The sequence below is a fragment of the Temnothorax longispinosus genome, chromosome 2, assembly GCF_030848805.1.
Source record: "Temnothorax longispinosus isolate EJ_2023e chromosome 2, Tlon_JGU_v1, whole genome shotgun sequence".
Taxonomy (NCBI): domain Eukaryota; kingdom Metazoa; phylum Arthropoda; class Insecta; order Hymenoptera; family Formicidae; genus Temnothorax; species Temnothorax longispinosus.
The window spans coordinates 23,888,356-23,912,761 of record NC_092359.1 but is presented as its reverse complement, the minus strand read 5'-3'; the positions used below and the strand labels follow the sequence as shown (position 1 = coordinate 23,912,761).

The following is a 24,406-nucleotide window of genomic DNA, read 5'->3' as shown; positions in this document are numbered from 1 at the left end:
TACCCTTCAGCTCTCGAGTAGTACCTACCCTTGCTTGGGTCGTAACACGAGCAAGGGTGGATACATACTTAGGTGCAGTCTGCAAGTGCGATGCTAGGCCGGCTGCGCTGTTTACTCTCGCCGCGGCCGTTCCGCGTAAATAAAAATTCGGGTACCATGTACTACTATATACTACTATTGGCAAGACATAACAGTATCTTCGGAAGAACGAGAAAAATAATTAAATTTCTCTAAGAAAAATTATATTTTATATAATATTATTAATACAGTATATAAAAATTTTGCGATTGATAAACGAACAATTTGATGGTAATAGTAGGTTGAAAGTAACGTGGGTAGCAGTTTGAAAGAAATTTTAATTCGAATTTCGGAATGACGATAGAATTGGTGGTACTGTCGGGGAAACGGACGTATTAGAGCCTCACTTACCCCCGATTGCCCCGGAAACGAACGGACGCGGACGGTAAGGCACCATCGTGGAAAGATAACGCAGGAAAGCGTAATCCCTCGCAGAGACCGGCATCTCTCTTTCCACGTTACGAACGCGAAAGCCCTGATTCCACCTTCCGGACGAGAGCTCGAGATATCCTGCTATAATGGCGCCGCCCTTATACACTCACAAGAGTGTTACTTTTGGAGGTTCTCCGATTTTTCATTACTTCGCACTTTCTTCTTTTACGAATTCGAGAAAATAAATTAATTTTTTTCGCGAATGATATTCTTGATGTGAAAGCCAATTAAATGCAAAAGGCAAGTTTTATCACGAAGCAGGAAACAAATAATATTTTGTGGATTATCCGCGTATACAAGTACGTTGCAATTTTTCGACTAATTTTGCATATTTAGAATGTTAAATTAGTTTTTTCTGGTAACGCAATGAAATTCGAATAACATAGAAAAAACGTGGACACAAAGAGTATATATACGATAAGATGAAATAATGCTGGATCCATGCGGCAGATATTGCGAATGCGAATTGTGCCACACTTGAAATGCACGAACGATAGGTCGAATTGAATCAAATGCGCAATATTTTTAGCACCCACATTCGCTTTTACGCGATCAATATTTTCATTGAATATAATACTTTGCTTTTATCAGAGAGTTAAAATCAAACCCATTCGGTTATTCAATTACGGAACGGATGTCCTTGTGTTAGGTATACTAAAAAATTAATCCATTTATACATTTCGAAAAATTAAAAAGATTAACTAATTTCTCTCTTGTATATATTGTATTATACTACAATTTGATTATTTCTACAATTATGAAACACATATATTATGAAATCTTATTTACTTAATTCATTTATTCTGCAAGTAGCTATCGTAAGTTTTTGTGTAGTCTCATTCAAAACCTTGTCGAGATGAATTCAGACTGTAATCCATAGGCGGCTTTCAGACTTTCAATTAAATCGAGAAAGCCTGTTCACAGTCCAGCTCGCTGTCTCTTTTTTCAATTAAATTACGCTTTTCCTATCCTTTCTAAACGCGTGACGTATCATAGTATATCGTATCATAGACTGAAGTAAATACGATTGAAATGATTGTAAAAATTATTTTTAGCGTCAAGCGTTATAATTGATTATAAAAGAGTCAAGAGATAGAACAATACAAATTTAAGTTTTTCTTCTCTTACATGTACTTCATCAATAAAACTTGATTTGAATTTACATTAACCACTAAATAATTTAGCGAGCCGTGGTCTTACATTGAAAGAAGCACGGTTTTTCTTCGTTACGGATTATAAGACTTTAAAATTAAAAAAGTAGGTAGATGAGTACATAAATATCAAAAGGAGCGGCAGCTTCTCGCGCGCGCCAAGTATATTTGTATAATAAACTTCTTCCTTCAAAGAAATACCGCGCATCTTTTCTCGAGCGAAATGGTACTCTTTGAAAAATAACTTATTATATGTTTTAAAAATGCACATTTATTTTATACACGTTCCAAAGCAAAAGAAGAAAGTTGCACTGTACCATCACAATAGCTTCTGATAATGGATTCGCGATAATATCTCCGCGTTGTTAAAATTTCCTATTATTTTCTCTCATAGTTCATTGTGTAATTTTGATTTGTCACATTGCGAATTTATAACAGTGACTTATTTCTTATATCGCCAGTGTTCCGTTCCTGCTTTTCGTTATATCTGGACTGTTTCTTATTGTTCCCGATGATGCGTCATCTGGTCTTTGACGTGAGCCTGCGTTGGCGTTGTAGGTATTTTGGCTCGCTCCTCGACTTCCCCATTCCTGACTTCGTCTGTATTATTATTGACATCATCTATCGCACCCTACATTGCATGAATTGCCCGCATCCCTCGTAGCTTCGTAGCACTATCTATCGACGTTAAATCATTAACCATTATGTCGTGCGGCGAACTCGGTGGAGCCCTTACAACGATCCTGGATCCCCCAGAAGCGGACCATCGTCGGTTTAGTGCGCGCGTGCTTCTCGACGGACGACGCTGATACGTAGCGAATCGTCGGTATGCATCGAAACGGAGAAAGAATTTTAGATAAGATCGGTACACTGTTCCGGTCGTTCTATTACACTTGTCGACAAAACGAAATCTTTTTCTTTTATCAGACACGAAAACACACTTCTCTATGGACTAGTTCTGTAGACATCAATTTCCTCTTCCCTTTTTATCTTTTCTCCTAACGGATTCTGTATTACTAAAGTACGACTGACTACATCAAAAACGTATGTACAATCAAAAGCATTTAAATGCCACGAAAAATGAAATATATATAAATATGATATACATAATAATATCGCGCACAATAATGCTTTAAGAGATAGCCAATGTTTTAGTTAAAGGGACACTGATTACACCATATCGGCAACTAATAGTAACGGGCGGGCGTGAGGCATGACCGTAATTTAATACCTGGTATCCATCAAAGAGATACTATTATACGGCGCGGCGGTTGCCTTAATTGCCACGCAATATCGAAACGCTCGTTAGATGTCAGGTGTCAGAAGTAGAAGCTGCCGAGGGTCGATTCGTCGGTTTCGAGCGACGAGGAACATGTAGGAGACACGTGTATAGAAGAGCAACTAATTAAGTGACGCTACGGTCATGATCGCGTTATAATCAGTAGCTAACGTACGCGCGCGAGCGCGTGATTAATCATCCGAAAACGGTCGCGATAACACTTTTTTTACATTGTCGCGTAAATAAAGCCTCATGACTGAAGCGAGCGCGGCCGTAGGCGATAAAGAGCTGAAAATAGGTGCGCCGGCATTTAAGGTCGCGTATAAAATCGTCGCGGCGCCCGGTAAATGCGCGCGACCAGGCGCTATATATCGTTGGGGGCCGGGGAGTAATTTGTAGCCGCGCGCCAGACTTCGCGCGCGCTTCCTCTTTGCTAAGTTTTTTGCCCACAAGCCCGTCCTACATTTCCTGCTACTTAACACATTGATACCACCAGCCACCAGCAAGCGTATAACACCGGCTGCCATGATGATCAGCCGAATCGCCCTCGCTGCTATAAACCGACGCGAAAAAGTCTGATTCCATAATTAATTAATGTCAACGTCGAGAGAAGGTTGAACGCATTGATCCTCCCCGCTCGCATAAATTACACGCTACAAAATGGTAACCTAAGCGAATCGCGTACACTGTCCCTGTAAGCGAGATTACATTCGACCTCCTGTTAATCTCGTATTCCTCTCTTTTTCGTCCTCCGTAGCTCTCTCCGTCCGGGATTACTGACTACGACGAATGTACAGGGTTAAATTATCTTGTCTCGGTTATTACCCATTATTTATTCGTAATTAGTGTATCGTATGTAGCATCGCATTCTGTGTTTAGGTTGCGACATTTTTTTAAGTATCTCCAGTTCTCGGAAAGTAACGTTTTCTTACCTAAGATCGTATATAATACATTAGAATACATCGTTATTATTTATGATTATTATATTTATTAAAAATATTCTGCGAAGAGAGAGCGCGCGCATATACACACTCACTCATACACACATCCACAAAGAAGATAATTTCCAATATTTGTACATATATATATAGTGCAATCGACAATAGAAATGCTGTTCGGTGCGCCTGTATTCACAAAGGGATTTCACGACATGCGGTTCGCTGATTCTTTCTATTGTTTCACACAATAAGCATTTGAGCTAAACTATTAACTGCGTAAATGAAACGAGAAATGTGTAAACAATGTAAGCGAAGCGTTTTTTAAATATTACAGAGAAATTTGACCGTCGAGTGCGGCCACCCCATACACGGCATTAACGCTCCCGTGTGTACGATTAGGCGGTTTGCAAAGAATTTGCCGAGCAATTAAGGATTAAACGCACAACATTCTTGTCTCAATAAATATACGATTTTCTCGAGGGTACGATAAGGCCGGCAAATCAGATCAGGGCAAATCCGACATTCTTCGCGCGAAATGAATGAGGCGAATCGTTATTCGAACATTGCGCGAACGTCTGCTTTTTTATTTATGCATGCCGCCTCGAGTCGAGGCAAAGTTTGCCGAGGAACTAAATTGGCCTCTTAGTAGGTAGGGAAACATCCTTGGTAATTAAAGTCATCAGTTCGCGATGTCGCGCAGTGTTGGCAAAGTGCATCACAGCGGGAAATACCAGAGGGAAAAAGATCGCGCGTATACTTTACTCACGATGCTGCACGAGGCAGTCGATATGTACTTCGCAATATATTTCGTTTCGCGTACACATTGGCCTTTTTTTTTGTAGCTGTGCACCGTGTATACCGAGTGGCAGTTCCGCATTGCTCCGAGCTGTCACGCGCCATGGAAACCAGTATCATTCAGCGTAATAAAATTGGGCATGATGAACAATACGAAACAGAAGATGAATTTTACGCACCGGTTTTTATATTTATGTACAGAAATTTAACCGACGAGCGTTAAATTACATTAAATTCAATTGTGTATTATACGCTTGACCGCGCACCGCTCGCGGCCTCCCTTCTTTGACCATTAATGCGATTTGCATTATAACATACATTAATATATTCATATTAATATTCACGTGTTTCGTGAATCTACTGAAAAATCGTACAATTATCGAGCTTGTTGCCGCTTGTTGCTGAAATCGAAACAAAGATTCGGCATAAAACACGAAGGATAAGTACATATAATTAAAAAACAGTGCAATGGCTATTCGATAATATTCGATAATAATCGATAATAGTATACGCAGTCACGAGGTTTCGTTGAAAATGGCAGATTGTAAGCGTATGCGATAAATTATTCATTGAAACCACGGCACGATAAGTTTTAATTTGTTTCCCCTTAATTATCCTTCCATCTGCATTACTTATGTGAAACGTGGCAACGGCTCCGCCGTGGAATATGTCCCCCAGAGAGGTACAGTTATAAATTTCTAGCACTTTCGCAGCCCGAGCCCAGGATATTTTCAATAAACGGCTGTTTCGCCGTTCCTTCGTATACGAATACCGTGAAGGCTGACGTCATTAATAAACTCATTCTCTGTTTAATTATATACGTCCCGCGATACACTGACACGAGATACCCGAAACTTTCTCTCTTATAATGAAGTTTGGGAAACACGAGACAATTGTTTCGCGAAATAAAAATAATTCATTGAACACAAATTTGTGCGCCAATTTTAGAAACGAACATAAAGCGCGCGATCGATCGCTTTTCAATTTATTAACATTAAAAAATTGGCATATGAAATATCGTAAGAAATACCATCGCTTTTTACAGATTGGATTATCTTTTCGCCGATAACTTTATTTCTCAACAACGCGATGGAACTTTAGTCCGATAATCCTTGAGAGTTGTCACGAAGCAACTCGGCAAATGAGGGGAGCGTTAACGCGTTAAGTAATCGAGCACCCAAAACGATAAAAAAGTCACCGGGGAGGCGGGAAGAGAAAAGAAAAAGGAACGCGAGAAGTCGCGTGCAAGATACCAGATTATTTCTTCGTGCGGACGATACAACTGCAACAGTCGTAATTCATAACTGGACACTACGATTTTATATACGTGACTTAAAGCAGTTACATTCCTATCTTCTTACTCGTTGCCCTTAGCTTGTTGGGCAAAGTGCTTTGGTCGGCGACGTCAAGAGGATTAGAACTTTCATCGGTCTTGCCGAGTCGTGCCGGCAAAGCAGGGACAAAAGCTTATAGTTTCAAAAGAGCGTTCTTACATCTACTTTAAAAATAAGTTTACTGCACGCTGGCGTAATTTTTCAAAATAATCTCATCATTACTAAATGAGATTCCGTTAAATGGTTTTCGCAATTTTGTTAATGCTCCTGCCAGACGCTGAAGTTGATATCGATGCGATTATGCTTTCCTGTTGCGTGAAATCTCTCGTAAAATATCTGTCTTGATATCGAACATTACATGTAAGATTGCAAACTCAATTGGAAGAGTCGTAAAACATAGAAACTAAAATGAAAGTTTGAATAAATAAAACATAAGATGTAATACAATTAAATTGTAATCAATATACCTCTCTAAACAAAATAATACACACACACACATTATTATATATATATGTATTATTTTCTACAATTTTATATGCAATGACGATTAATTAATGTGACGCTTAATTAGTTTTAAATATTATTTGTATCTGATGCATCAATATTTGAAACGTAAGATTGGTTAGAGGAGCATCTTTGCATAATAATAGCGTTATGATGTCCCATATGATACGACACGATGTAAAAATTCATGTTGTTTAAAAAATTATGTATAGATCGGCTCTCGTCTACAATATAATTTGAGAATCACATCTTAATTCTCTACTCCCTTTCGCGCTAATCGAAGTGATGTTTTGTCGTAAAACGCTATAACCGTTCTTATCGCGAGTTAACGTATGAAACAAGAACCGCGATATTAGAGATGTATAGCACCCTCATCCATTGATTATTATATCTCCATCTCCGTTTTCCCAAACTTGGCAAAACCAATCAACGTCGGAACAGTCAGGCAGAGGTTGCACGCGCGAACTTTCGTTTCTCAAAAGTTTCCTTTCGCTCCCACGCGTTCCGTCAATTAATTAGATGCGTTTAGCTCGAGTGGCGTTTCTCTTTCAGAGTTTCCCCGAGGCTTTCCGCTGCATGCGGACCGGCCGGAGGAGAAAGTTTCGCTGCTGGTTTCGCATCGGCTGGTTGAATCGGGTTAGACAATAAAACGCGGTCGATATTACGAGTGCGACATAGTGTCGTCCAACGAACCCGGCGGTTACCACGATAAATATAAATGCCAGGATATATTTACTTGCACAGTGGAGGAACGGGCAAAGATTCGCGTCATATATAAATAATATATTCCGAAAAGGGATAAAGCTGAACTTGACTCACGCATTTTTTTATAGTTATTATTGTTGCCAATGCCATTTAATATAGAGTACGATGCAACAAATTTAGTAGCTGTCTATCTATAAAAGATTAGATTGTCGTTTAGACAGTGAGCGATGAAAAGCGATGAAGGTAGGGATGAGCGAATTTTTTTATTATCAGAGATGAAAAATAAGTTTAAATGGAAGAAAATATTCTTGTGCAACTTTATAGAATAACCTCTAAATAATATTAAATTTCTTGAATGAAATCGTTAAAGTATTAAAAAGATGTTGCGCAGGTTTTAATAGAAATTTTGAAATAATTTTTTCCAACATTTCTTTTTGTGTATTTTCCTAAGAAAAATGTTGTTAGCTCCAATGAATAATATTACATTGTGGCGGATATATTGAGATAATAAACTTTTATTCTCTCGCTAAAAACTAATCAAGTTATCAGTTGAAGCAATTACAAAACAATTTTGAAAAAGCGAGCCGAAGTAATCGAAAAATTATAGATTATGAGATTATGATATCAGTTCATTAAGGGGATAAAAATTAAAATTAAATCCAAGGGATATATATGACTTTCGAAGCGATTTCCTGCTCGGGTGCGCGATTATGCCATGCGACGATTATGCCGGAGGAACTTTCATCGGTTTCACCGGAGGGTAGAGCATTGGTCGCCATGTAAATAGCCGCTCCGCGACGCGCGGTGACGATAATGAAAATGCGCCTTTGACAATGTCGTTCGTCATAAAATAATCTTAGAAACGCGGAACCCGGGGACGAGTCTTCTCCTCCGAGTCTCTCAAATAACGTTCCCCCGAGCGTTTGTTCTTTTCTCTCGTCGGCTTTCTCCACTACCACTCCGACGTTCCTCAGCCGCTCCCGCTCGGCTGGTCCGAGCAGGGTGAGCCACTCTTTTACTTCCTAGCATCCGCTACGGCAATTCCAGAGCCTCCAGAAATGGAATTTATTTTCCTTCTCGACTTTAGAAGCTACGGCTTCAGTGATTTACCGATATGATTCCGAGGAGGAGAAGGAAATGACGGACGAGGGACTGAGGGAGCCGAAACACGAGAGGTGGTCGATGATATCGTTTTACTTTTATAACGTTGCATTTACCGGAGAAGGGCCGAGGGCCGATAGATCGGTTTTCCAGGACTTGCCACCTTTTTGTAGACATCAGATTTTATCTCTTCATTAAAAACTTTCAGCTATTTTCTCGAATCTGCTTCGGAACTAAATTGTGCTTTTCTTCTGTTAGTTCTAGAGTTTACGAAGTACCTCGATATATTTTGTTTCCCGAACTTACGATACGGTTCTCTTCCTACGCCAGCTTTCTCCAACGGTTTAAAACTGTGTCCATCACTATCCGGTAAGCCATCTAACAAGCAACGAAGGAATACTGGAAAACGATACGGTATCGTATTCTTGACGCTCGCGGTGCCGATATCGAAAATCAATATTTAATGCGCGAGGCTGACGGCGATTTATACTTAATTATCGCGATAAATCCCGCAGTGCTCGGCACTGCGACGTGGAAAATCCACGAAGCGACCGTCGAACCGTACCTTCATACCATATCCTCGATCGTCGCTTAATTCCATGGCTTCGCTGCTAAGTATCCGGCGTAATTTCGCAACGGCGGAGATTACTTGCGCGGAACGAGACCGGCTGCGAAATGGACCGACCGATTCCAAGGTGCGAGGCGTACATAGGTAGGTAGGTAGGTAGGTTGGTCGGTCGGTCGCTCGCTACTCGCCTCCTTCAATCTAAGACGTGGCGGAGCTGAACCGAGAACTAAACCGGCCCGCGAAGAACACGCCGTGCAAAAACAGGAAATTCGTCGTCTGAAAGCCGCATGTTGCGGAGCCTCGGGCAGAATTGCATTTTCGTGGCTGGCTCGTAGCTGCTATTGCTCTCGAAGTGCGCCACCTAAGAGGTGAGATCGATTCGGGTGGCCCCTCCCGCAACCTCTTGTTCCATGCACTTCCGCACTCACCCCAACGCTCTTTGCACTACCTCTCTCTCTCTTTCTCTCTCTCTCTCTCTCTCTCTCTCTCTCTCTCTCTCTCTTCCTTACTCTCTTCTTGTATGCGAGGCCTCCCGGTTGAATGAAGACAATACCCGTGAATGCACTGACAGTTTCCCGCGGTGTTGACACGCTGTTCGTCAAACATTCTAACGGGTTCTATCAGGCGTAAACGCGATTTCGCATTCGACATGCGAACTTTGTACTTAGGGAGTACGAGGGAGGAGGTACTGAGAACCCTCGGGCGATTATTCGAGCGCATAGATAAACTTCGACTCAATATACGTGAACGAGGACTCGTGTTCGAAATTAGTCGGTGGATAAATGCAATCGGTCGATACTTTCGCTTACATTACGTTCGAATGTATTGTGGAATGGAGTCGAATAAACTATAATGTGAAACATTAATTATATGCGAGGTAAAATTATATAGGTATATTCAATATAGGTATACTTTTTTTATTAATCCTTTTACGCTTGAAATTTTGAAAATTTATATCAGAGACTACGGTCTATCGTTTCCTTGCAATATAGTAATCGTTCCTCGGAATTACGGATTTCGTTGTTCGGGAACTCAGGCTATGAAAGAGAAATCAAAACTTTGGCAATTCATGTACTGAGAGTTACGTCAGCGAGGGAGAAATAGATCAAGTCGAGTCGTAAACGTGAATGTTATTGTGATTCGTTGTCGCATTTTGCGATGTCCCTCTACCTTGCTATTATTCGACATTGCAGAGATCGATTAACCCAGAATCCGGAGGTATGCGGAAGGAAAGCAAAGGGAACGTAGAGGCTCTAACAACCTTTCGGGGAGGATTCACTATTCATCAAATGTCTTAATGATGTTTAACCTATGTAAATCGACATAATCGTGGTAGATAAGATGTTGCGGAATTACGGACGAATGTGTACGCAGAAATATAATTAGAGCCGTCGAGCATATTGCTGAGCATGTATCTCGTGTCTGAATTCTATATTATCCACAAAGATTAAAGGATATAAAGTAAAAAAAGAACATAGATATATCCAGGTATCTTTGGTCTTTTTACACAAAGATAGAAAATATTTGCCAAAAAAATTAAAAAATGGAAACTTAGTCGACACAAGAATTTAATAATTGCGCAATGATATATTCTGAACATATCTTATTTCAAAAAGACTAAAGTCACTAAAGTAACGTTAATATGTATTACTTGCCGTATGCACGGGACTGCAATTGCGTGCCTTAAAATTATGCGACTATGAAATAGTTATAATGCGTAAGCACGAGCGGCGCAATATGCTGTTCAACAATAACTGCATCTGACGCTTCGTATAATAACCGTATTATGTCGCGCTGAATATGAAGACACATAATTACAGCGTTCAAATAGGTATTTCCAAATCAGGGATTTCGTGTAACTTGCATGCTAATCTTGAAAATTTCATAAAATTTTTATAAAATATTTTTATGATTGAACAACGATTAACGTGCGGCATGAGCTCGCGACTCACTGAGCGCAAGGTGGAGAAGAGCCGATGCATTAATGCATTGTCCCGGCGCGCGATTTCCGAATTGATTTAATCTGCGTGGTTCCCCGCATGCAAAGCTCCGGGTCATTGGCGGTTAAAGTGCGAAGAGTCAATTTTCCCAGCAACAATGTGTTGTTGTTGATCATACATCTACCGTACATGTCAATAGATGGTAATTATATTCGCGTCTATATCTCGTGTCATATCGCGTTCACACTTGTATTCATACGTCTATTCCGCACAAAAGCTGTTAAATTTATTATTATAACGTTTAAAAATGTAGTTAGCTGCTTCTCTCAGGAGATTAGAAATTCTCGACGGACTTGTACCGATAGATGAGTATCGCGAGGAATAATTATTGTGGTGTGATAACAAACGTCTCATCGTCCATGATTTGCGGGCAACGGGTGCATGAATGATCAACGCGCGTTGGTATCCTTGCTCGTAAGATCTATAGCCTTACATACTGTTCGTGTCACTTCGACGCGGATTCAGAATGCAATCTCGACGTCGCGCGTCATATGAGGCATTGCCGTCGAAATGGGAACAATAGCTAGGCACCTCCCTTCTCGCCGAATTTTCACTGTATATCCAGCGTTGTAACGGTATGCCGATAGTGACTGCACCTGTAGTCTGCAGTTTGCAGTATGATGTCGAGAGAGAGAGAGAGAGAGAGAGAGAGAGAGAGAGAGAGAGCCGCGTGCCGTACGCCGTACGCACATCGTATCGTGAACTGATGTTTGCGAATATGCGCGAGCAACGACGGTACAGTTCTACTCGAATGACGAGTAGCTCTAATCAACGTTACCGCTCATTACAGCGTTATATCGACGCGAACCGCGACGCGACGGCTCGTAGACGATATTCGTGCATAGGATTGGTCGGATTATAGGGACGGCGCACAGGGCCAGCTGCACCATCCGACATTTCTGCGGTAACGGATAGTTTAATTACGTTGTTAACGATCAATTCGGGACGGCCCCCTACAGTATGCCGCAATTATTTCCCCTTCCTCGATGCTAATGACGCCGAAGAAGTCTCGTACATGAGACAATGCCTCGGTAACACGATGCTTTAGCGGAATTACACGTGTCTGTACAACATCGAACAGGAATAATGACGTTTTCGTTCGTTTGCATAAACCAATGACAAATCTCACCGTACAGCTGTATACCGGTATACGTATGCGCTTTCCAAGTTTGTAATGTAATCCGTCGTGCAAAGAGAATCGCACAAATCACGGTTAAGCGATCTGATTATGGATTATTCCGATTACGAAGGTGTAAATGAAGATTCGTACGTGACCTCTCATCGGATCGTGGCCGATGACTCGGTGGAGGTATCAAGTAACTAGCGCCCCGATATCGGAGCAATTTATGCCGTCGCGTCGCTTTTACGTTCCGAGTCGCGCGCTCATCTTTACGCCGCGGGAAAGCGATGAATACATCTATATGAGTGCAAATACTGTCCGAGCACGTTTATATGAGATTCTCTTTCGTGTCCGCGCGAGAAATGTATCACTGAGATGCATCCCCAACGAGCTAAAGATTTTCGCCAACGATATCGGATAAACTTTCGATTTATATCTACTATCTACCCCGCGCCGCGCGCGCATTTCCTTCCTCCCGTAATTCTTCCTCTCGTAATTCTTCGTCCCGATATCGATGAGGATACTGACCGACTTATGCGAGGAATGAGGGAGGCCGCCGCTAAAGTAAAAACCTGGACTTTAGTCCTCGAAAAGCTGACTCGATATCGTTCGCGATCAACGACGCATGCAAGTGGTCAAAGGTAAATGTATTTCGACTTTGTCAGCGAAAAACTCGCTTCCCGCGCATGTCCCACCGACAAATTTAGTGGGCACAATTTCCATCCGCGCGGCACGATCGCGAATCCGTATAGGATTACCGTGAGCGTCGGCGTCGGTCACATCCGAAAGCACATAGCTCTGCTGGATGAGATCCAATTAGACAAGTGACGCATAAAAAAGTACTTACGACGAAATAAAATGAAGTCAAAGTTGGAATATTATAGAAGTTAGTTTCGGCGCGCGCGTGCACTTCCATTTTTATTAGTAAAAAAATATTCATTTCATGGAACGAAAGTTTTGATTCGTTCAGAATATGCTTTGTAACGGGCGCGGGTCTCTTGGTGTACTCATGACTCTAAATTCACTAACGAACTCGTATGAACTAAAACAACTCTTGTCATCTCTCTATTAAAATAATTAAAGTTGTTTTTAACTGCGACTCCTTTCCGCCGCAGCGATTATCACGGAAGTTGACTCAGCTATTCGTAGGAATTAAACGGGAGCGAAAAGAAGGAGAGCAAATGTTTTGAGCGATACGAACGCGCGTCATTACACCGAGTCTCAATTAAACGGAAAGTAATGGCTGGCATTCGTGGCGTGTATTTTTCGCTTCGACGAATATCGGAGTAAAACTCGAAACACTTTCGCTCTCGTTTCACACTCCAAAAACTTTGTGCTTGGCTTTGGCAGTGACTTCCAGTAAAAATTTGCCAAGACTTGGCAACCAACAAAACTCTCCGGGAGACCAACTCCTTAACTTGTTTCTGAGCCAAAGAAAGTAATGACACTATATTATTTTTGTCCGAGTCATCAAGTCTTTAACGTAATGATTCCGATAGCTCGATAGAATTATCTAATCGCGCGCTCTCTCTTTCTTATTCGCGGATATCAAATGAAAAGAGACCATAGACCGGATGCTTATCAACGTTATTCATGTGGCAACTATATTGTTCTTGTGGTTTCATCCCTGCGCTCTTGAACATTGTTTGTAAGTACGTATATACACGTGTAGGGTCTACATACATATATATGCGCAAGATGTCCGGGACGTTCCTCTCTCGTAACCTTTCACCTACAGATAGTACAATCCGAACCAAGAAGGCTAGCGATCGTTTCAAAGTCGTCATATTAATAATCTCCAAATTAACTTTGCATAAACTTTTAAAATTACAATAAAAACAAAGGTTATATCGAGATATGATACCGATTTAAGTTTTTTTTTGTCGAAGAATTTATGGCCAAAAGGTTGCACGATTTGCAACAGCCTGTACACATATACGTATACGGCATGTATATGCCAAGATAATGAGAATATGTACCAAGGAACGCCCAGAAACAAGATAGTCGGGATGCGCTTTGCGGGCGCCGGAAGTCATGGAAGTAGCTGCGAGCGCGTGCTGTCACAGTGCGCTCGTTGGCATCGCTAACTGCTGCACTATCATCACATCGCATTCTGCTTACGAATATCTCTGTGCGAAGCGAGGCATGTGATTCTCTGGAATTTCATGGTACGGCCGATGGAAGTAAGTGACGCGTATACGTATAGGTATCTCTTTCGATGATTTCGCCATTACATTAGTTATAACGATATAAATGTGGTAGAAGGTAGAATGGATCTTGATCATTCGAGACAAGTGTATAGATTACAGCGTGGAACGTTCCGCATGATTTTGCATGAGATATTGGTTTGGATATATAATAAAATTTTCTATTTTAAATTTACTATTTTAAATATATCTATTACTTTGTAACTCTCTTAAATAGTGTATATTTTGTAATACAAACATTATCGATTTAATTGCGGTATATTTTAAAGCGCAAAATAACGCAAGAGTTTATAACGTATTATACATCATAGCTGCAACTCATTAGCATCGTTATTATTCATAGATTGTCATTATCAACTCGCTTATAACGAATAAAATTATTATGCATTATGCGCGCTCTCTAAAATTTAACTGATCTCATTAGGGATTATTCCAATGGTCCGATAATTCGGAATTCTGATTCGTCAAAAGCGAGTAGCGAATATTAGTTTTTTGTATCGTATCGCGTTGATTGTGTCAAACGACAAATTATATTTTTAATAATATACTCCGGAGCAATCGAGCCTCAAGTTGAAATTACGTTTTGGCACGCGCTGAGGAAAATTGAAGACGCAGGAGTTGGTCCTTGCGGCACGCAAAGTCACGCGGCGTGAAAACGAGCGGAAACCCGCGGGACGCGTCGCGCCGCGCCGTGTCACCAAGGAAACTCGCGAGATTCCAATTTTGTGCCCTTCCTATGATACATCTTCCGGTGTGCGAATTGAAAAAGGATACCATCACCGCAGTCCGTAATAAGAAGCGTCGCCGTGTCGAAATGGCGCCTTACGGATACGTATTTGCATGACACAAACCATCCAGGAAATTCTGTCGAGCGGCGAACGCTAAATAACGGAGAACACGACGCAATCTCTCGCGCTTTTCGCGATTCACGACGGCGTTTCCCGCGCGAGTTTGCCACTACTCGTGTAAAGAGCTCTCCAAGATTACGGTTGTAACGCTCGCATGTTCAGGTGAAAAGTTTTCTCGACGCGTTTCTCTTGCAAATAAAGTAGAATAAAATTCGCGCTATCTTATACATCAGATTCGTGAAAATGAGTTTCGCCAGACAATGCGTAAACTCATTGTCAGCCTGATTTCAGTACCTATTGTCCGGTGTTCACTTTGACGGGTATTTCATTTAGCTACGTCCTCCTACTACCACCGCTCATTTCAATTTCATCTCGCGAAGAAATATCGCTCGACCCTAACCGAGCTTAAATCGGCTTAAGACGGCTTACGGAGTGTACACGACGACGTTCCCTGTCTTGCACGGATCACTCGCGAACGAGACTCCCCGTCGTATTGATCCCTTCGTCGAGTATTCCCGGTGCTGCCTCAATTTAAATGGCAATTATCCGTGAGTGGAAAAAGTCGTTAGATTAAAAGTTATAGCTACGATTGAACGGCTATGGGTATACAGTCGATTAGGCGTGTTTCGCGACCCTGAAATGGATTAGCGGAAAATTGCTTCCGTTGAGTCTGCTCCCGTCGCGTCGCATCCCGTCGCGTCGCATCGTAGTCGCGCGCACAAGATAATATCGTATCCACCGTTGTCCACTATGGGAAATACTTTCACGGTCAGACAGGATTTGTATTTATTGTACCATCAGAATTGCATGTTTCTCGAGTCGCAATACGATACGATTGACGGGACGACGGGCAATTGACGCGGCACGCTTTGCGACAATTGGAATACTCTTCCGTGCGGGGAGTTGATTAAAAGACTCGAGCTTTCGATCGTAGGAGCTGCAAAGTCGGGCTAAGCTTAACTTCCGGCACACAACGCTCGCCTAATGGCGGTAACTAAGTGGTACTTTAGTGCCATAATTAATAGTAACGTTTAGTGTCCCGTTGTAACGATAAATGTTGTAATTAGAGTAGCGCGAGCAGTTAGATGCGCGCGTGCACGGTATATTAGCGTTCTGTAACAGCTTGTTGTACACGCCGTTCGCCTTTCTAGTATGTTTATCCGTATATGCATCTGGCACACAATAACGACTTGTGTGAATCGCGCGACTACGATCGTCCTAACGAAACGCGTTTAACCAAGAGTAATCCGATTACGAGATTAATTATGGTCCGATTAACGACATTCTTTATACCGTAAAATTAACGTTGTTAATAAACCGGGGTATTGATACCTGTAATATTGCTATTAAAGCCGTTTACACACGATACACGATACACGTTACACACGTTTCGAGTATAATTCTTTCAAAAACGCGCTTGTAGTCCGATCACATTAAATTATCCAATTTATCGTACGGTTCAACAGACATTAATTAAATCTAAAGGACATGCATTGTGTCCTTCTTTCGCAAAATACAATTATTCGTTCGAAAGATAGATATTTTAAGCCGTATTCCGCAATACCGTGATTTCATCAGCAATTAGAGTCAAATTAAATTAATAATTATTCTCTGGCAATGAGATAAAATACGAATTCATTGTGCATGCAACTATATACTGATACTTTAGCGTTTATGATATTTCAGCGATGTAAAAAGGATAATATCACTTTTTTTTTCAATATTACTTCGCATCCCAAAGGTTTCACATTTATATAAAACCATTGCGCGCGCGTAGTTACTTTTCATTTTAATTGATTTGAATACCGTGACAGCGCACACGTTGCAAAAGTGAACACTTCCGTTGTGAGAGATGTTTGGATAAGACATTGGTGCAGGGGTTACTATGTGGACGGCTGTTTAATCATCTTGGCGTACAATTTAATCGCGTAACGAACAGAATGACAGACTACCGGCTCTTACGCGCCCTGAACAAGGACCGGCCGGGACGTGTTTCGTAAACCTCATAAACGCGGCCCGGCCATAATAGTCCACTGTGAGTCCAAATTTCACGCTCGATAAACAGCACCATCGCCCGCGCGTGTATTCGGCGATACCTGTGCTTGCAAGCTCGACTGCACTAGGACTAGCGCAGTAGCGCAGTACAACGTACAAAAAGAAATGTCGGAATGTGGTCTAAGAATCGGTTCGCCGATCGATTGCAGCGATTGTCGTTACAGCGATTGTCGAATCCACGGTGGATGGAATTTGAAGAGATTTTGCCATCCGGCCAGAAATCGGAGAAAATCCGAGACGGATTGTATATACGTAGGCTACGTACCTACTACGATCCCTTTTGCGGCCGGGCAAATGGACTCGAACGTTATTGTGATTATCGTTTCCTTACACGGCAAAGTCCTGAATGCAATTACGGAACGCGGTACAATCAACCGCAACGGGTTTAACGCGAATATAATTCCCCGCTCCGGTTCTGCTGCGGTTCTGTTTGCGCGACTCGTTTTAATAAAGTGCAAATTCCGCGCGGTCGGAACTCGTAACTCTGTCCCCAGTGTCCCACGGACTCTCCCTGTTCCTGCCAACGCGTATCCTCTCGTCCCCGGTACCTCGAGACATATTCCTAGAACGTGACTGCAATAATTGTAGTCTATTACTAGCCCGAATTATATACCGCGTTGCATCTTCTACGCGTGATCAAGGAATGATTTCTCGTTCGCCTACCTTACCTCGCCGCCTCGTACGTACTCGTACTGGAGAAAGAACGCGCGCGGATCTAGAGACGCATGCAATGCAAGGGGAAAAAAGAGGATAAACGTCCGAAACGTTTCTATAGCTTACCTTTGCCGTCACCGAGTTCTTTCGCACGCTGCACCCCGAGTGTCACAGAGGAGGTACAAACCAGCCACCAAAATGTACGCAGCAACATCATTATCACTTTACCGTAGATATTATGTCAACACCGAGAGGTGTGCTTTGTTACTGTTCTCTTTGTGCCTGTGTGTCTTACAGAACGCGTCGCGCTTCTACCATTCGGAGGTTTGACGTTCTGGCAGGCGCGAAGGGCGATGAAGATATGTAACCTCAGTGTCGATCATCTGTACGAATTTAAGAGGCTATTATAACGAGTGCGCATGTTACAAGAGTATACATTGCTTTCGAGTAGGTAGTAGGTATGATCAAATGGCAACAGGATGAACGCGGAAGCTACTAAGTCGAATTGTCGCCCGTCAAAGTTGGTATAATTAAATTCTTTGACTGCGTTGAAGGAAATATCGCTCCGTCAAATATCAGAAAGAGCGAATCCCTACGAGATTAATGATATATTTTGTCGAATCGAATTAGGTACTTTCAAAGGTACTTTCCTTTTACGTTTCTTTTTCGCGTAAACAAGTTTTTCAGAAACTAATCAGATCATCGAGTATGTTTTCGTTAAATCTGATCTTACGAATAAATCTGCGCTCGAATAAATTAGCTCGTCGATGATACAAGTAGTCAGCACTTAGACCGGACTTCCTGGTCAGGTGTTATTTAGACTTTGACTACACGGTGACGAGGGTCTTGTATACGCAACCTAGCCACGAACCCGATCGACCTGCGGAACCCTTAATAAAGTCAACGTTCCTCAGGGTAGGAAAGTAATAGATAGAAGGAAAGAATAGAGCTCCCCTGCGGGCACCCGGCAAAGAGGAGCAATCGTACAAGTTCTTGGTCGATTGTACCTCTTATTACGATTCGCTGCTGCAGACGCACGGACGTCGGACGGTGAGGGGGGAAAAATACGAGATCGAAAATCCGAAATGTTGAATCTATTGATATTAAATATTTTAATTAGTAATGAAAATGTTTGGAATATGATTTATCAATAAATTCCGTAATTGCGCTAAGAATTCGTGCGTTGGAATTAGTTTGGGAAAAATGTAATGTAAGTACGCGGATTCCGTGAAGAAAAATCTATGGAACCAACAAGAAAGTCACGAGTCTTTTCCGCTTCACGATAACGAGCGAAAATCGTTACTCTTGGATTCACTCCTCGTGCTAATCGGCGAACCTTCCGAACTTCGGGCAGCTGACCGGACCCCGGACCCCGAACCGATGACCGACGGCGAACAGCGGGGGTGTCGATACGCGTTATATATAATATATGTACGTATATGTGTACGCTTGTACGTGTATACGTGTATGTATGCGCTTATGTATATCCAGCACTGACTACGAGTACGAGTGCAGATGTATGCGCGTGCAATTCCGTCTGGACCGAAACTGAGCGACGAACATGCGGCGCGCGAACGCGAATGCCCGGCGTGCAAGCCGAGACTGCGCCCTCCAACTCCAACGTTTCTCCATAATACACGTACACTCCTTCCCTCTCTCCCTCCTAAATGCCCGTTCTCCCGCTACCGCGGGCAGCACCCCTTGCCGTGCGCTAACCCCCTTTCCCCTGTGACCGAGACCACCGCCCCTGACTTACCTCGAGAGTGCAATATCCACCCCCCTCTCTCTCTCTCTCTCTCTCTCCTCTCGTTACCCTTCCTCCCGCGCCTCCTCGATAATTCCAGATTTCTGTAGCTGACCGAGATACAAACCGAGTGCTCGGCCTCTCGTCCTGTGCGATTGCATTCTTCAGAATGGTAGGAACTAATATCGTGTTTTTTATACACGATTATTTTGGCCCTAGCACGCCCATTATTATTGATTTTAAAATATATTACTTTTAATTAAAACTTGTATTTCAGAAAAAGTGAAAATATTAGGTACATATTACTCATGATAATTTTATTTATAACATTAGAAATTCTTGCGAATGAATATTGCTGAACTTCTTACTTAGTGAGTAATAAACCAATGTAGATGTGCGAGAAAAATATCAAGATTTGCACTCCCATAAATACGATAATCATATTTCAGGTATTATTGGTGTTTATACGATTAATTTAATACAAAAGGATTTTCGCGTTCCACCATCGAGAAAAATATACATAATACATATAACATATGCACGAGACGGTATCGAAATAATTAATAACGTTATTAACGGACGTGAATATTGTTTTTATAATGACGTCGATGAGAATAATATCCATATCTTTTCCGTCCGATATCGTAATATATACTCGGTACTATCGGATAACTGTGCGCTGTTTAAATTCCCTATATATATTCTACGTAATAAATCAGAAATATAGAAAATCGTCATATTCTCCATGCCATTACGGCCTTCATGAGAGCCTGATAATTTAAAATCTGCGATGGATAATTCCAGCTTTTTCAGTTTAAATCGATAACTATTGTACATACACACAATTTTTTTAATCTCAGTTTTAATCTTACAATCATTCGGTGTATTTAGATAATTGTTCAATCACGCGTTATTTGGATATCATAAAAATTTTGACATTAAAACAATCATCATTATTTAATTTGTTTTTACATATCTGGAAGTAGAAGGAACATACGTAGGTAGTAACTGGACACTCGATAAATTCAGTTGGTCAAGTGATCGGGATTCTGGAAACGTGTGCAGTGTGCGAACTAGCGACCTGGTGACTCGAATCCTTGATCGTTTGTCGTGGGCTTTGATAGGTGAGGCGGCATGTGCTGCATGATCGAATAACATATATATCGCGAAGAGCGGAAGGATTTCTCGCCTAATCGACTTAACTGTTTTTGTGCTCTACATTTATAAATTTCGCAACATACTACAAAAATCATTAAGAGATTCCTCTCGTATGTTCAACCCGATTAAATAATTTGATTTTTCACACGCGTTTTCCGTATAATATCCTAAAATCGAATACGGAATTTGTTAGAGTCCGTCACTAGAGAGGCAATGCGGTAAGTCTTAGACATCTTGCATGCTGTAAATAAAATGGATCTCTTTACATACTGGATGTTTTCCATCACCGTCACTATAGAGAATTCCGGATTCCTATATCTCAGTTGTACTGCACTCGTTGCCTGCTCAGCAAGAAAACTCTCAAAGAAGATTCGAGTGGAAACGTGACTCGATAACATCGTTCTCGGATCATTTTGTCACGCGAGCGTGAAGATCGATTTATGCTTTCGTATTTTATGCATTACGGACAGCTTTTACAACCTTGGAACTCGCCAAAATTTTCTGAGACACGGGACAGCACGTATCGCTGTGTCACTGGAATCTCTTTCTTCTCGATACGATCGATAAAAAGTAGGAATGTACCGAGTTCTTCGTTGCAAATCAACAAGAGAACGTAAATAGCTAATTTTCCGCTTTCAAAAATATTCTACGATTACTTATTCGCAAACAGGAAGAATTAAAAATCTCGATTATATAACGCAAACACAAAATTTTGCGATGGCTGCAGGCTGAGTCGCGTGCACGTCATATATCGTCGTAGCGTCAAGATTATTAACTCAATTTGCGCTCGTTTAATAAAGAAATATCATTTATTTTCAGTCATTAATGACGTAATGTATTGTTAAACGATTCTTCAGAGAGGACTTGAGAGAGGATGTGAACAAAGGGCCATGTTCTTCTCTTCAAACGAGTGGACTATGTACGTTTCTCGTTCGAGCAACCGAGTACTTTGGACTATCGAACAACATGACCGAGATTTCGCTCGACAAAGCCATCCGCCAGCACAAAACCATTTACGTCGCGTGAGCTCGATGACTTTAGATTTTTACTGGTAGACGCGGGCAGGTCCTCGACCTCCCTGTCACCTTCTAAAACAACGACTCCCGTTGGCGAATGTCTTTGTCTTAACAAAATCTTTTCGTGAGTCACGATCACGACGTAAAGACGGCAGAAACCTCGCTTCTTTCAAGAATAGTAACAAATGTAACGTAAACGGCCAATAGATAGCGTTAATTAAATACCGGTGGATTCGGGCCGGGCCGGGCCGCACTGGATAATTTATTGCGCTTGCTCGTCTTTCATTTCTCTCAACGTTCCATACGGATTCTGTAACCAGATCAAAGACTGAAGGCACCACGCGAGACGTGATCACGGAGTACGCTGTGATAAATTCAACGTCCCGCGGATGCTCGGATTGGCCATAAATCGAGATCGCTCGCGCGACGTGGCCGCGTTCCTGGATACCGGTCGATATAACACGCGTAGGCCGTCCAGTACACTGTGTGTATGTTTACGATGTCTTTCGGCGATAACCAACCGCGAGATTGTGAAATACGAACCTTTTTGCCAAAATGACCGCGGTTGATTTAGGTTTTGGTGCAAATGGCGCGTAAGAGCCGTAGAGAAAAATAAATAAACTAGGGAGGGAAAAAGGACGAGAGGTCCATTGGAGTTTTCGCAAAACTTTTCACTCACGCGTGTTCCTTTGAGACGTGGAAAAATTGCACCAAGACCCGACCTGCTTTTAAATTTCTCGCGAAATGAATCAGATAGTCTGCTTTCTGCTTCCATTATCGCTTCTTACGGAAACGAGGTTCCCCGAAGGATTCGAGCGTTAACTTCTTTCGGATGCAGATAAGATGCGATGGAACATAAAATATAAACGTAAGATACTATGAATTTCTAGTAGCATAATAACGTCGGGTCTTAAAGGATTTTGCTTTGTACACGACTCGAGAGAGTAAGTCGCGATGCATTTTGATATTCCGGCCAGTGTTAACGACGCATTCGCTACAAAAGCCGACCAGTTTCCATTCTACGTGGATAGATGTATTTCTACGTAACGCGAAGATGTGCTCTTTTAGTAGGAAATACGGTGCCGTCATTGCCACTCGGCAAATAGTTTACGCTTGAACTTAGATCAGCCTTTGAACGTAAACTCAATTTTCGCTGTAACTCGCCATAATGCCGAATGCGTTTCACGAAACTCAATTTGCATACAGCTCTTCGATGAAGATCCAATATTGCGAGACTCGATTTCGCGCGTTTTCTTCCTTCCTCCCACCCCTCAAAAAAGATGAAAATAGATAAGTATATTGATACCGACGTCATATCGCGTTTCCATTAAAGCTAAATTGTTGTACTTCGTCGCGTTACCTTTCGGCGTGCTACCGGCGACGATCGATCTGGCTTACAATTGCGTGCGTTCCTTCAACAGAGGCTCTTGACACAGAGCTCTAGCGACCGTCCGTTATAATTTGCTTCCGGCATCACGAGTGGACCCGTGTAGCTGACCGGCTATGCTAAATCGATTGCTGATCGATCGGTCGGCCGGTCGATCGGTCGGTCGGTCGGTCGGTCGGTCGGCCGGTCGGCCGCTGATGAGAGCGCGAATGTACGCTGAACGGCGAACGGCGGCGAACGACAGCGAACGGGTAGCGATCGTGGTGGCCGGCGATACGCTCGCATTCGAACTTCGTTTGGCTGTTTTCAAACAGGGTGTATAATAAATTCGATTAGCCACGGCCGGCGAATCGTTCGGCCCGTGTACACGGTACATCGAATTTGTCACGATTGATAGTGCCCGGTCCCCGATACGGTCGCGTCACGCAGGAAAAAATGATTGATTACACTATTCATGCATTATTGTTATGCGCGCGCGACAACGCCAAAAAGCGTTCCATTAAACCATTACGTGAAAAAAAATTAACGTTCCGCCCGTGATCGATCGAGCGTTTCCGCTAAATCGAATCGAGAAGCGTTTCGCGCGTCGTTCCCAGTGTCATTCACGCCGATCACAATTTCGAGGCAATCCTCTGTCCTCGCCAGATAATCGACAATATATCTACAAACGTTCGTCGTAGATCTGTCAGTTATTATTATAACTCAAGCAGCATCAAACCGTACCTTCTCAATTGTTTATAACGATGTAAATATTTTGGTTTACGCTACACAATCAATTATATCATCGCTCTATCGATTTTATCAGAACATATTATATATAATGCGTTCGCTTTTTAAAATCGTATCTTTTATCCTTTAACAATTGTATATAAAAAAACCTAATTACAGTTATACTTTTAGTTAATTGGATTTGCAGTTTATCCCGTGTACATTGCTAATAATACATATAATGCTCCGTATTAAATCCCACAACTATTCTCACAGATGCATCGTCGGACGCATTGGGAAACACGGATATGGTTCTCTGCATTCGCGCAGGAAGACATTATCGATGTTGAACTACGTTATTCCAAACGGCTCTGAGGAAATAGGTCGAAGGATAAATAAGCATTAGCGAGAGAAGAATAAAATATGTTGTTTGTATTCCATGTAGAACAATATTACCGGTTATTGGATTTTCGACTGGAAGATAGCAAGTAGTCAGAAGTACGATGAAATATTTAATAAATCATTTCAATATTCCTGTCTGCAACTTGTAGAATCTTTGATAAACATCAATTATCTCCCCCAAGATCTTTATCTTTGGTGAAAATTAGCTTACTTCTACAAGAT

The 24,406-nt window shown here is 41.9% G+C and overlaps 2 protein-coding genes and 1 long non-coding RNA gene across 10 annotated transcripts in view; 1 reads left to right on the top strand and 2 right to left on the bottom strand.

Annotated features, from left to right (window-relative positions):
- LOC139825230 (uncharacterized) overlaps positions 1-19,879 on the bottom strand; it is a 63,353-nt gene extending 43,474 nt beyond the window's left edge. The window contains exons 1-2 of the long non-coding RNA XR_011735503.1: positions 19,022-19,879; positions 17,896-18,152 (exon numbers count right to left, since the gene is read on the bottom strand). This is a non-coding gene — a long non-coding RNA (uncharacterized lncRNA). The remainder of the gene's footprint in view (positions 1-17,895; positions 18,153-19,021) is intronic.
- The window catches only part of M (zona pellucida domain-containing protein miniature), a 308,803-nt gene that overhangs the window by 114,283 nt on the left and 170,114 nt on the right, over positions 1-24,406 (top strand). The gene's annotated exons all lie outside the window — the stretch shown is intronic.
- The window catches only part of Sol1, a 238,388-nt gene that overhangs the window by 70,007 nt on the left and 143,975 nt on the right, over positions 1-24,406 (bottom strand). The window lies entirely within an intron of this gene.